Source organism: Pygocentrus nattereri, chromosome 22 (genome assembly GCF_015220715.1).
Source record: "Pygocentrus nattereri isolate fPygNat1 chromosome 22, fPygNat1.pri, whole genome shotgun sequence".
Classification (NCBI taxonomy): domain Eukaryota; kingdom Metazoa; phylum Chordata; class Actinopteri; order Characiformes; family Serrasalmidae; genus Pygocentrus; species Pygocentrus nattereri.
The window spans coordinates 1282136-1296830 of NC_051232.1; the positions used below are offsets into that span (position 1 = coordinate 1282136).

The following is a 14695-nucleotide window of genomic DNA, read 5'->3' on the forward strand; positions in this document are numbered from 1 at the left end:
ATATGTTTTTAACTGAGGTAAATCTGCCATAGCGGAGTGAAATCTGTCATTAACTGAGTGAAATATGTTATTAACTGAGGTAAATGTGCCATAGCTGAGTGAAATCTGTCATTAACTGAGTGAAACATGTTATTAACTGAGGTAAATTTGCAGAAGCTGAGTGAAATATGTTATTAACTGAGGTAAATCTGCAGAAGCTGAGTGAAATATGGCATTAAATAAGGTAAATCTGCAGAAGCCCAGTGAAATATGTTATTACCTGAGGTAAATCTGCCATAGCTGAGTGAATTCTGTCATTAACTGAGTGAAATCTGTCATTAACTCAGTGAAATATGTTATTAACTGAGGTAAATCTGCCATAGCTGAGTGGAATCTGTCATTAACTGAGTGAAATATGTTATTAACTGAGGTAAATCTGCCATAGCTGAGTGAATTCTTTCATTAACTGAGTGAAATATGTTATTAACTGACGTACATCTGCCACAGCTGAGTGAAATCTGTCATTACCTCAGTGAAATATGTTATTAACTGAGGTAAATTTGCCATAGCTGAATGGAATCTGTCATTAACTGAGTGAAATATGTTATTAACTGAGGTAAATCTGCCATAGCTGAGTGAATTCTGTCATTAACTGAGTGAAACATGTTATTAACTGAGGTAAATCTGTAGAAGCTGAGTGAAATATGGCATTAAATAAGGTAAATCTGCAGAAGCCCAGTGAAATATGTTATTAACTGAGGTAAATGTGCCAAACTGAGTGAAATATGTTATTAACTGAGGTAAATCTGCCATAGCTGAGTGAATTCTGTCATTAACTGAGTGAAACATGTTATTAACTGAGGTAAATTTGCAGAAGCTGAGTGAAATATGTTATTAAATGAGGTAAATCTGCAGAAGCTGAGTGAAATATGGCATTAAATAAGGTAAATCTGCAGAAGCCCAGTGAAATATGTTATTAACTGAGGTAAATCTTCCATAGCTAAGTGGAATCTGTCATTAACTGAGTTAAACATGTTATTAACTGAGGTAAATCTTCCATAGCTGAGTGAATTCTGTCATTAGCTGAGTGAAATATGTTATTAACTGAGGTAAATCTGCCACAGCTGAGTGAAATCTGTCATTAACTCAGTGAAATATGTTATTAACTGAGGTAAATCTGCCATAGCTGAGTGAAATCTGTCATTAACTCAGTGAAATATGTTATTAACTGAGGTAAATCTGCCATAGCTGAGTGGAATCTGTCATTAACTGAGTGAAATATGTTATTAACTGAGGTAAATCTGCCATAGCTGAGTGAATTCTTTCATTAACTGAGTGAAATATGTTATTAACTGAGGTAAATCTGCCATAGCTGAATGGAATCTGTCATTAACTGAGTGAAATATGTTATTAACTGAGGTAAATGTGCCACAGCTGAGTGAAATCTGTCATTAACTGAGTGAAATATGTTATTAACTGAGGTAAATCTGCAGGAGCTGATGTGAAATATGTTATTAACTGAGGTAAATCTGCCATAGCGGAGTGGAATCTGTCATTAACTGAGTGAAATATGTTATTAACTGAGGTAAATCTTCCATAGCTAAGTGGAATCTGTCATTAACTGAGTGAAACATGTTATTAACTGAGGTAAATTTGCAGAAGCTGAGTGAAATATGTTATTAACTGACGTAAATGTGCCATAGCTGAGTGAATTCTGTCATTAACTGAGTGAAATATGTTATTAACTGAGGTAAATCTGCCATAGCTGAGTGAAATCTCTCATTAACTGAATGACATATGTTATTAACTGAGGTAAATCTGCAGGAGCTGAGTGAAATATGCCATTAAATAAGGTAAATCTGCAGAAACTGAGTGAAATGTGTTATTAACTAGGATAAATGTGCCACAGCTGAGTGAAATCTGTCATTAACTGAGGTAAATCTTTAGTAGCTGAATGAAATATGTTATTAACTGAGGTAAATCTGCCATAGCTGAGTGAAATCTGTCATTAACTGAGTGAAATATGTTATTAACTGAGGTAAATGTGCCATAGCTGAGTGAAATCATTCATTAACTGAGTGAAATATGTTATTAACTGAGGTAAATCTGACATAGCTGAGTGGAATCTGTCATTAACTGAGTGAAATATGTTATTAACTGAGGTAAATCTGCCATAGCTGAGTGAATTCTGTCATTAACTGAGTGAAATATGTTATTAACTGAGGTAAATCTGCCACAACTGAGTGAAATCTGTCATTAACTGAGTGAAATATGTTATTAACTGAGGTAAATCTGCCATAGCTGAGTGGAATCTGTCATTAACTGAGTGAAACATGTTATTAACTGAGGTAAATTTGCCATAGCTGAATGAAATCTGTCATTAACTGAGTGAAATATGTTATTAACTGAGGTAAATCTGCAGAAGCTGAGTGAAATATGTTATTAACTGAGGTAAATGTGCCATAGCTGAGTGAAATCTGTCATTAACTGAGTGAAATATGTTATTAACTGAGGTAAATTTGCAGAAGCTGAGTGAAATATGTTATTAACTGAGGTAAATGTGCCATAGCTGAGTGAAATCTCTCATTAACTGAATGAAATATGTTATTAACTGAGGTAAATCTGCAGGAGCTGAGTGAAATATGCCATTAAATAAGGTAAATCTGCAGAAACTGAGTGAAATATGTTATTAACTACGATAAATGTGCCACAGCTGAGTGAAATCTGTGATTAACTGAGGTAAATCTGCCATAGCTGAGTGGAATCTGTCATTAACTGAGTGAAACATGTTATTAACTGAGGTAAATTTGCCATAGCTGAATGAAATCCGTCATTAACTGAGTGAAATATGTTATTAACTGAGGTAAATCTTCCATAGCTAAGTGGAATCTGTCATTAACTGAGTGAAACATGTTATTAACTGAGGTAAATTTGCCATAGCTGAATGAAATCTGTCATTAACTGAGTGAAATATGTTATTAACTGAGGTAAATCTGCAGAAGCTGAGTGAAATATTGCATTAAATAAGGTAAATCTGCAGAAGCCCAGTGAAATATGTTATTAACTGAGGTAAATGTGCCATAGCTTAGTGAAATCTGTCATTAACTGAGTGAAATATGTTATTAACTGAGGTAAATCTGCAGAAACTGAGTGAAATATGTTATTAGCTACGATAAATGTGCCACAGCTGAGTGAAATCTGTGATTAACTGAGGTAAATCTGCAGAAGCTGAATAAAACATGGCATTAACTGAGGTAAATCTGAAGTAGTTGAGTAAGATGTCATTGACTGAGAAATGTGTAGTAACTGAGTGAAATATTGATTGAGGTAAATCTGCCATAGCTGAGTGAAATCTGTCATTAACTAAGTGATATGTTACTAAGTGAGGTAAATCTACAGAAGCTGAGTGAAATATACCATTAACTCAGTCAAATCTGCCATAGTTTAGTGAGATCTGTCATTAACTGAGTGAAATATGTTACTAAGTGACATAAATCTGCAGAAGCTAAGTAAAATATGCCATTACTACTCAAATACATTTGTTTATTATTTTTTGGCTCTTTCCTGAAGACATACTAGATATATTCTTGCAATAATCTACATTAGGGAGTGCTGTGGTAATCCTGGTACTCTTCTGTTGTAATTTTCAGTTTGGCAGTACCACAGGAATACCACACTCATACCACAGGACTTTATGTAGTGAACCTCTCTATGGTCTCCACTGAGCTGTCTTAAAACACAATATCTCTATGTCTGAAGACAAAGTGATGTCTTATGTCACGCCTCATCTTCAAGACACACAAAATGATTACTTCTGTGTCTTAAGATGTTAACTTTCATGTCTCAAGACAAAGACAGGTCTTCACTTACACGTCTTAAAACGTTCTTGAAATGTCTTGACATAAGAAAATATTTCAAGACATTTTATAAACACTGTGAAGACATCTTAAGACACAGTGACAGCTGGGTATGTAGTTATCTTTTGTTTCTAGTTTGTTTTGGCCTCATCTAACCCCTTGAAGTTTACCTTTTGTGTAAGCTCATCTGCGTTTGACCAGTTTAAAACTAGACCTACCAGCTTTCATAACCTTTGTTAAAAGAAATAAAGGTCATAGAAACAGAATATTTCATGTCTACCAAATTCCTTTGTTTTACAAAGGTAAATATACCCCACCAAATAAGCGCTTTAGAAGCAGATCAGACATAAAGGACCAGAAGTCACAACATGAGTAACATGTCAATCATTCAAATTAAGCAGATAAAATATTAAATTGTCATTCTAATGATGCCAGACAAGGAATGCAGATTTTAATACTGTCATTATTTAAGAGTCAACAGTCAGTTTATAAAAAAAAAAGTGTTAAGAAAAGTTGAGGATTCAATAAAAACACAACCATAGCTTTTTTACCACCATCGGCTCAAATCCAAAACTAAGTGCTCTCAGCCCCACATGACAGAGGAAACTGAGATATTATAAACATGGTGGGCACTGTCCTACCTCCGTCATGTTGAGGGTTTAATATCTTAATGCTAAAATCTCACTCTAAATGTAGTCAAGACTTTACAGTCAAAACCAAAATCTTGTTTCAAATATGAGACAACTAAAATTTGAAAAACCAACAGAAGCTTAAAGACTCAGTTGGGTTTTTGGTAAACAGCCAAAACCAACTCCTTTAAAATCCTGTTTCAAACTTAAGCATGAAGACTAACTAAAGTGTCAAAAACCAGCATGAGCTTAAATACGTTTTGGTAAACGTTTAACCTGAGCTGTTATGTTGGATCACTCAAAGAAACTCATTTTCTACCACATATGAAAATCTCAGACTTGAATGTTTCTGTTTAGCGTCCATCCAAACTCATCAAGGTTCTGGACAAAATTCAAATGTGTATTTCAAGTTGTGAGAATGCTGAGACAACATAAATGAGTCCAAAATCCAAAATAAACGCATTTCCTAGATTGTTGTCTGGAGGTTAAGGAACTAGCCCTGTGACAGGAAGGTTGCTGGTTCAATCCCCTTGGCTGATGATCCATGAGTGACGTGCCCTTGAGCAAGGCAGCTAACCCTCAATTACTTCTTTGAAAAATGTCCTCTTGTCAAATAGATGACCAAGCTTCGTAGGATTCAGTTCCTCCTGATGTCAATGTCATCAAACTACAACAAGGAAAAATCAAGATAGAATTTAACCAATTTATATTGCCAACTTGTTACACATTATTTCTGCCGTACATATTTTATATGTAAGAAAATGAGAACTGATTTCTTCAAAGTTAAATAATCAACTAGTCCTCTTAGTTACTCGATATTGTTTTCTGTATGTGTATGTGTTGTGTTTATGAAGGAGCTGTTTTTTTTTTTCAAATCAATATAGTTTTTGTTTGCACAGCTAACATTTTGTTAAAGGTATTTTATGCTGCATCAAATGTAAAAACATGAAAAATATACTGCATATATACTTGTTTTGTATTTATAAAAAAATCTTAAGCACTCGCAGTGTATTTAGTGTTGTGGAAACTTCACATCTTTTCATCTGCTTTTAAACTGATATTTATTACAAGGTGAATAATTGGCATTTTAAATGATGTATACTGAGTAAAAAGATCTTTGTTTAGATATTTTCTTTTAATACATTTAATCAAATATAACAATTTGTTGTTTTTAACTATATAGAATTTTACACAATTCTTTATTCTGATTGTTGTATTGATAGTTTGATTGTTTATTTGATTGCATTTACGTCCATAAAAGCTGGTGTACTAATGCCAAAATCATTGATAGACACTGTTCTTCTGATTTGGAGTACCTGACGGTTAAATGTAGGCCTTTTTATATCCCTCGTGAGTTTAGCATTGTCACAGTAACCGCCGTCTACATTCCGCCGGACGCTAACACTAGCATAGCGCTAGGCTACCTGCTCAGTGCCATCAGCTCACAACAGGACAGCTATCCTGAAGCAGCTCACATTATATCTGGAGATTTCAATCATGCCGATTTAAAAACAGTTCTCCCCAAATTCCAACAACACATAAAATGTGCTACCAGGGGGAGAAATACATTGGACAAGGTCTACACACATATCAAGAACAGTTTTAAACCAACATTATTACCAAATCTGGGCCAATCAGATCACTGCTCCATATTTTTAACTCCTGCATACACCCCCCAAAAAAAAAAAATCTCAATCTATCACAAAGACCATCAAGATGTGGCCTGAAGAAGCTTCCTCACAGCTGCAGGACTGCTTCAAAAGGACCAACTGGGAGGTCTTTGAGGATCAGGACCTTGAGGAGTATACATCAGCTATGCTCGGCTACATCCAAAACTGCGTGGATAATGTAACAGTGGAGAAAACCATTAGAGTATACCCCAACCAAAAGCCCTGGATGACAAAGGAGCTCCAAATTCTCCTAAATGAGCGGACTGCCGCCTTTAGGTCTGGTGACCGAGCCCTCTACAGTGCGGCTAGAACCAACCTAAAGAGAGGCATCAAGGAGGCAAAGACCACCTACAAGAGTAAAATTGAGGATCACTTCTACAACAACGATCCATGGCAGATGTGGAAGGGCGTCCAGCACCTCACCAATCACAAAACCAGAAGCTGCACAACAGTTTATGGCGATGCCTCACTGGCAGACGAACTTAACTGTTTCTTTGCATCGCTATGAGGCCAAAGCAGCGGAGACATACACAAGTTCTCCACCAGTCTCCTACAACCACATCCTCACTGTGCAGGAACATGAGGTGAGACGTGTGCTCAAGGCAGTGAACCCCAGGAAAGCTGCCGGTACTGATGGAGTGACAGGAAAGGTGCTGAAGGCATGTGCAGAGCTCTCCAGGGTTTTCACAAAAATCTCCAACCTGTCCCTGTCCAAATCCATCATCCCACCCTGTCTGAAGTCCACCACCATCATCCCAGTACCAAAAAAGACCACCATCAGCAACCTCAACGATTATCGTCCGGTCGCACTCACACCGGTCATAATAAAGTGTTTTGAGAGACTGGTTCTGCATCACATCAGAGCCATCCTCCCACCCACCTTCGATCCACACCAGTTTGTCTACAAAGCAACAGAAGACGCCATCACCACTGCTCTCTACACAGCACACACACCTGGAGCACCAGGGGAGCTATGTGAAGATGCTCTTCATAGACTTCAGCTCGGCTTTTAACAGACTGGTTCTGCATCACATCAGAGCCATCCTCCCAACCACCTTCGATCCACACCAGTTTGTCTACAAAGCAACAGAAGACGCCATCACCACTGCTCTCTACACAGCACTCACACACCTGGAGCACCAGGGGAGCTATGTGAAGATGCTCTTCATAGACTTCAGCTCGGCTTTTAACACAGTCATCCCCCACAGACTGGTGACCAAACTCACAGAATTGGGACTTTCACAACCCACCTGCCTCTGGATCAGAGACTTTCTGACCGACCGCACCCAGTCGGTAAGATTGGGTCTTCATCATTCCTCCACCCTCAAACTCAGCACCGGAGCACCACAGGGGTGCGTGCTTCTCTACACTCTTTACACCTATGACTGTGTTCCCACCTACTCTTCCAACACCATAGTAAAGTTTGCGGATGACACGACAGTGGATGGACTTATCTCCGGAGGAGATGAGACCGCCTACAGGGATGAAGTCCAGGGACCGGCTGAGTGGTGTTCAGGAAATAACCTCACCCTGAACCCCTCAAAAACAAAAGAACTCATTATAGACTTCCGGCGGAAAGGAGCGGTCCCCACACCACTGTACATCAACGGGGACTGCGTTGAAAGAGTCCATTCCTGGGCACACATCTCTGAGGATCTCTCCTGGACCACAAACACCATGGCAGTGGTCAAGAAGGCGCAACAGAGGCTCTACTTTCTGAGAATCCTCTGGAAAAACAACCTCCAGGAGGAGCTTCTGGTGTCCTATTACCGCTCCACCATTGAGAGTGTTCTGACATACTGCATCTCAACGTGGTACAGCAGCTGCTCAGTGGCAGAGAGGAAAGCACTGCAGGGGGTCATAAACACGGCCCAGAAGATCATCAGCTGCCCACTGCCCTGCCTGGAGGACCTGTTCAGCTCCCGCTGCCTCAGCAGGACAGCCAACATCCTGAAGGACACATCTCACCCGGGGCATCATCTGCTCGATCTACTGCCCTCTGATAAAAGCTTTAGGTCCATCTCATCCCGGACAAACAGATTAAAAAACAGTTTTTACCCCAGAGCACACAACCAATATTTATTTATATAACCAATATATATTTATATAACCAAGATAAAATATTCACAACTTATTAATAACAATGAAAAACAAACAAAAGAACAAACTAGGTCCTTCCTTTATCATACATAAAAGCACTAAAAAGTGAAAGATATGAAGATAAATGTATGAGAGACTCCTAAATGTGGCAGTGATGCTGGTTTAATATAAAACCATAAAGTGTTTATAACATTTTAGAGTTAATTATTAATATGCACATTCATTATTATGAACTAAAACTACTGAGCGCTAGAAACTTTTATTTGAAAAATATCCTCCGGTTGTGGTCTGTTGCTGTCTTCCCACAGCGTGTTGTGTTTGGGTGGAAGCTCTGAAGCGGAGACTCAGTCTGAGGTTAAAGAGCTGTAAGTGCTGCTTTATAGCTGCTTTCAGTCCTTATAGTTCAGCGCAACTGACTGATGAGTGGTTTTTAAATGTCTGTTAGAGCCTCACTGATGGAGGTGCTGCTCGTCCTGGCAGGGGTTTAGAGGAGGAGCCGCTGTGGTTTGGGGAACTTGTGTGTGTCTTCACTGCCGGGTGTTTATTAATGTGTACCGTCTGAAATGTTCAGATAGGGAATGTAAATGTCTTCGTTTGGGTGTCTCAGTGGTAGTTTGTGAAGGGGGCTGTATGTCTGAGGAGCAGCAGATGTGGCTTTTCTCTTTCTGTGTCTGATATGGAGGTGTTTTTTATAAGAATACGCGAAGCTTAAAGTGGATTTATACACTGGCGCAGCAGTTGATCATGTGATCCAGTGATTGTTCCTGCATTTCTTTGTGGTCTTAACAAGAAACAGTACCTCAGCACAATTAAATACACGTTCATTGGTGTTCGAGGTGAAAAGAGTTTTTTTTTTGTTTGTTTAGTAGTCATTAGGGCCGTTGCCATAGCAGCATCACAGAGTGGGACTTCAGTATTAAAATAAAAAAAAGGCCTTAGTTAATCTTTGATGTAGTGGTTCTTTGATTTAAGAATGTAATATGTAGGAATATCTTTTTTGGATGTAATGTCTTTTAGTGAATTCTTGTGTAAGCCTGGCCTCTCACAATTTTTACATAATCTCCTGACTGTGATTGTTTGTGCTGACTATCATTCAATCTGACCATGATCAGTTTTCAAATTTCACACTAGTAACTCTAATTCTTTACTAGACATTTAACACTACACATCATGTAAAGTTTGGTGTCTAAGTAAGATTTGTCAGTAAGAAATAAGTAGTGCCTTATGGTTGTGTTAATGTCAGTATGTTAATGTCTTATATTTATAAAATCTATTTTTTTACACTTAAGTTTTGTTTTGCCTTTTTAACATCAGTGGCTAACTAAATCACAATTTAACAAACATGTTTACATTACAGTGTACACATGGTTGTTTGAACTATTAGGTCCGACAGCTGATTTTTTACTTCAGTCAAGTATTTTAGGGTTTTGTAACTTAAATAAATCAGAAATATTATGATGAGCAGACAGATTTCTCTTGTAGATTCATCATGTAATGTGAGAGCTGTGCAAGTTTTCCTTTGTATCAAGAAAAAAAAGTTGTAGCATGATGTATTTGATATAATTTGCCTTACTTGACTTTGCACATCCTGCAGCCTGACTATTGTGTATGTGCCACTTGTGGTGATGATGCTGAAGCAATGTCCTGTACCCGTTTTGTGCTAAATGACAAGGTTGACCAGCAGTGCCCCAACTATCTCTTAATAGGAAGAGTTAGTAGAAGATGAACTGATCTCTGAAAGGCATAACATTAAAGATGAAATATTTTCAATGTTTTAAGCAAGATTAGTGTGTTATTGTCTTGTGCAGCAACACCTACACACATATGACCTTCATGGTAGAATTAACAGCAGAAAAGCATTCGTGCATCCTCACCACAAAATTCAGCATCAGAACTTTGCGGTGCACTGTCTAAACCACCCTAATGCATTATAGATTAAGTTGAAGTTAATGAAGTTAAAATGGAACGTCTTTGGCAAAAAGTGTGCAGTGTGGCACAGGGAACATTTAATTGGTAGAGGGAGGATTGGATTCAGTTAAATACCTGCAAAATCTGGAACCAAACACCACACCATCTATAAAAAAAAAAACTGATGATGTAAAGAGGATGATTTATACAACAGGATAATGATCCTAAACACACCACAAAATCTACAGTGGACTACTTCAAGACGCACAAGCTTGAAGGTTTTGCAGTGACCTAAACATCATCCAAAATATAGAGATGGACCTTAAAATAGCAGTGTATGTTTGACTGCCCAACAGTCTCACAGAACTGAAAAACTTTTATAAGCAAGAACAGATAAAAACCCCCAAACAAGAATTGAAAGACTCTTAGAGACACATTTGCCAAAAGAGGTGTGTGGGGCATTAGCCTTAGTCTTGGGCAGCCGTTGTAATGGAACATGATTAGTAATAAAAGTGAAATGCCTATCAGTAAGATAGATTATCAACTCATCAAATGGCCCGTTTGATGGTGAGAGCTTTAGGTTCCAGGGCAGCATAGTGTTGCTCCAGAGTTGAGCTTACGGTTGATGTACGGTAATGGATGGTCTTCTGCATTGAATTCTTGTGCTAGAAGTGCCCTGAGGCCCTGCTCTGATGCATCCGTCTGCAGAATGAAAGGCCTATCAAAATTGGCCGTGAGTCCCAACTTGTTTGTTCTATGTACCACATTATTTGTAAGTCGCTTTGGATAAAAGCGTCTGCTAAATGTAATGTAATGTAATGTAATGTAACAAGTGTTCAGCCCAGGAACTGGAGTGAATGATGACATCACGTGAAGGTCTGGTGGGGCCGTAGAAGTATGTCCATGAGGCACTGGAACATAGTGGAGGCTCCAAGGAGCCCAAACAGGAGAACCCTGTAATGCCAATGACCACTAGGGGTGGAAAAATCTGTCTTTGGCCAAGCCTGAGGTGAGAGCGCCACCTCCTAGTAGCCTTTGGTAAGGTTCAAAGTGGAGATAAACAGGCTTTACCCAAGCGGTCAAAGAGATCGTCCAAATTATAAGTCGAAATGGGAGACCTTGTTAAGTTTTCAGAAGTCATTACAGAATCCCCATGTCCTGTCTTGCTTAGGGGACACGGTAGGGTCGCTGCCTAACCACACTATTGTGTGCTTCATGGGTAGCGTGTTACATAATTCCCTATCAGCAATATTCATGTCCTCATCTGTATTTCAGCAGTGTGCCTACTATATCCATTCTTATCCACTCAAAAGGAACTCAGATGATAGGGAGCGGAATTAACTGGGCAGGAGGTGGCTTCTTTGGGGATGCGAGCTGACATTTGACGCAAAATTAACAGAAGGTTTTACTTCGGCTTGAACAGAGGGCCAGTTAAAATGATGCAGGATATGTGCTAAGGTATTTTCATTCACCACACTGTGTTGAGGCAGATGCGTTGCCCATCACCAGAGATTGTGTCTGTGTGTGTGTGTGTGTGCAATACTTACCTGAACACCTACCTGTGATACTCACCTGTTGAGTTACCTTGCAGAGGCAGCAAAAGGGAGGCAGAGCAGAAAGAGCTCACTCATGAATGTGCCGAAGGGCCCACGGCTAGCTCATGAGAGGGGTGATGTCGGTAACCTATGTCACAGAAAGTGGAGTAAGACAGCGTAGCAAATGTGTATATTGCAGCTAGACACTTTTATCGATAATGGGATCTTGAGGCCTTGTAATATCGGTTGTGCTTTTATTTATCCTTGTTTTTAATCCACTCTTGTGGGACAGCAACACCCCTGCTGAGGAGAATGGAAGAGCTCAGGTAATGCAGGGGCGGGGCTAACCCTATAAGAAGTGAGGGAAAGGTTCTGGGAGGAGGTTAGCTCAGATACTCACCTCAGATTGTGAGGAGATTGAGGAGTAGAGCAAAGCTAGACAATTTAGTCTTATGGCCTTGCGGCCTAAGACTACTTATACGTACCTGTGCTGCTATTGAGTCAGGTCAACAGTTTAACCATTGTTTATTTTGTGTTTGTACAGTTTTCTTTTGTGTTTTCACTTTTGTAAATAAATCACGCCAGTGTTTGCAAAGAATCATTCCGAGTCGGTCCATCTTCAGCCTGCATCTCCATTCCTCAAACCCATTCAGCTACAACCTACCCGGTGACTTCGTGTCTCCTCACGGAGTTCGGCGAAGCATCGTCACACACACCCCAATGGATGATGGTGCACTAAATGCATTGCTGCATTTAAACGAGACCTAGGGAGTACTACTGACGCCTGTGTACCCTCAGGGAGATGACGGACATAGCATATAAGATTGTCTTTGACAGCAAAGTAAGTACTGGGAAGTGGCCAATGTGAGTGAGGCACAGTCAATTGACATCACAGTTTCCAAGCTCTTTTTAGCCGCTCATCCTCTCGCTGTTCTTTTGCGAACTCACCCTCCCCCTGACTTGGGGCGGGGCTTTGCTGGACATTGTCATGAGGGTCTACTGTCAGTCTTACTCTCCCTGTGGAGGCTGCAGCTGGCTAGCCAGGCTTTGGAAGGGCTCACTCCAGATCAGGTTCGGTTAGCATGGGCACATTGAGGGCACTATGCGGGGCACTCTGATGCAGAGGAGGTGTTCTCTCTCGTTGTCAGAGCTCTCTCTCTGGGTTGCGACGAGATAGGGCTTGTTCATGGTGGAGGGGGGGGGGGGTCATGTCACTCGAGGTGACACATGCTCTGAGCATTCTCTGCACGCACTGAAGCCTCCCCCATTTCAGTTTTCATAGCCACAGCCCTTCTGAGCACAGGGGGAAGGGCTCCCAGAAACTTCTCCATGGCAGCATGCTCCACCACCTCTTCTGAGGTCCATTTGTCAGGCATGAGCCTTCACTTTGTGAGCCTAAAAAAGACGGAGCATCTGCTGGCGAAGGGTCTGACCAAACTCCACTGGTGGAGTTCGGCAGCTGCAGTCACAGGACTGCTTCATTTCAGTTCCATTGTGGTGGTGTACAGAGGCAAAAAAATCACTGTCTAAATACTTGTGGATCTGATTTTATATAACAAAAACAACTCTTTCTCTGTAGCATCTGAGTTTGATGATGTTGTCTTTCTTTCTCTGTCCTGTTTATGCCTCTCTCTCATTGTCGCTTTCTTGCACATTTAGTGTGCAGATTTCCACACTAACTGCTCAAAATGTAATGAAATCCTCAATTTTATGTTTTTTTCCTTCTGTACTCAGTTCTTTATGGAACAACCCCATAATTCCAATCAACAACACACTTCATATCTTCAGCTTGACTCAACTGACTCAACATACAGTTACTGTCACAGTTGTTGTCCTTATATCCATCGTTTCTGGTTGGAGGTCATGGAGAAGTTCTCTGAGATCCTGGGCCTTGGCATCCCCACCTGCCTCACTGTTGCAATACTTGAAGGGTAATTCTGCCACTTTTTAAAAAAAAATCTGCATTATTAAATGGTTAAGATAATAAACAGAGTCATTTAGTGTGACTTGTTCCGTTCTTGATAAATTTAGAGTCAGAATTGTTCACAGTGGTGGTGAGAGGTACCAGACACCTTCAAGAGTATAATTTCTCTGAAACAGTGGTGTCCAATCTAATCCCCAAAGCGCTGCTTTAACTCCTGGTTTTCATTCAAAACCAACAGGACCACACATGACTCTAATCATTTGATTGCAGTGTTTAAATTGGTCATGTGAGCTCCTGCATTGTGAGAATAAAAACACAGCCACATAAGCCGTTTGTGGATAAGTTTGGACACCCTGCTCTAAATGTTCTGTCACAGATGTTTATTACATGAAGTGGTAATGAATTCATTGCCTGATGTGTGAGACATTGTTTTATGTCAGTTTTGAGAAGATTTTCATTTAAAGCATTTTTATAAATACATTCATGCTGGAGAGGAACATGCCAGGTGTTGTAAGGCAAAAAAGTCTCTGAATTTTAATCCCCTAAGAAAAAGAGAAGCAACAGTTCAGATTTCATTATCAGCAGCATTCCATATAAAACTCAGAAGACAAATGTAGTTTCATTGGATAGTAAATAAAATGGCTATATTTGTGTTGTAGTCATGGAGTTTCATTTATATATAATATAAAACATTTTAATTAATACATTTTTAATAATTTTTCATTAAAGTATTGAAGCTTTCTTCCTTCAGTCTATTTACACTTGCAGCCCGCAATGCAAGCCTTTGTATTATTTTAGGCCTAATTTACCAAGTCTGTGCTCATCACCGGTCAACACCATATAGCTACTCACTTAAAGATATGTATGTGGCATTTTTAAACGATTTGCTGACATGAAAATGAAAAATCACGTAGTTGCTGCAGATTTGTCAGCTGCACATCTATGATGCGAATTATGATGTGCCGTTTTTCAGGAGTTGGGCTCGGCCCCTTCGTTCCAGTGAAAGGAACTCTTAATGCTTCACATTTTGGACAATTTCATGCTCCCAACTTTGCGGGAACAGTTTGGGGACGGCCCCTTCCTGTTCCAACAT

The 14695-nt window shown here is 39.6% G+C and overlaps 1 pseudogene; it reads left to right on the forward strand.

The window, feature by feature from the left end:
• Positions 1-8532: 8532 nt before the first annotated feature.
• LOC108443991 overlaps positions 8533-14695 on the forward strand; it is a 53404-nt pseudogene continuing 47241 nt past the window's right edge.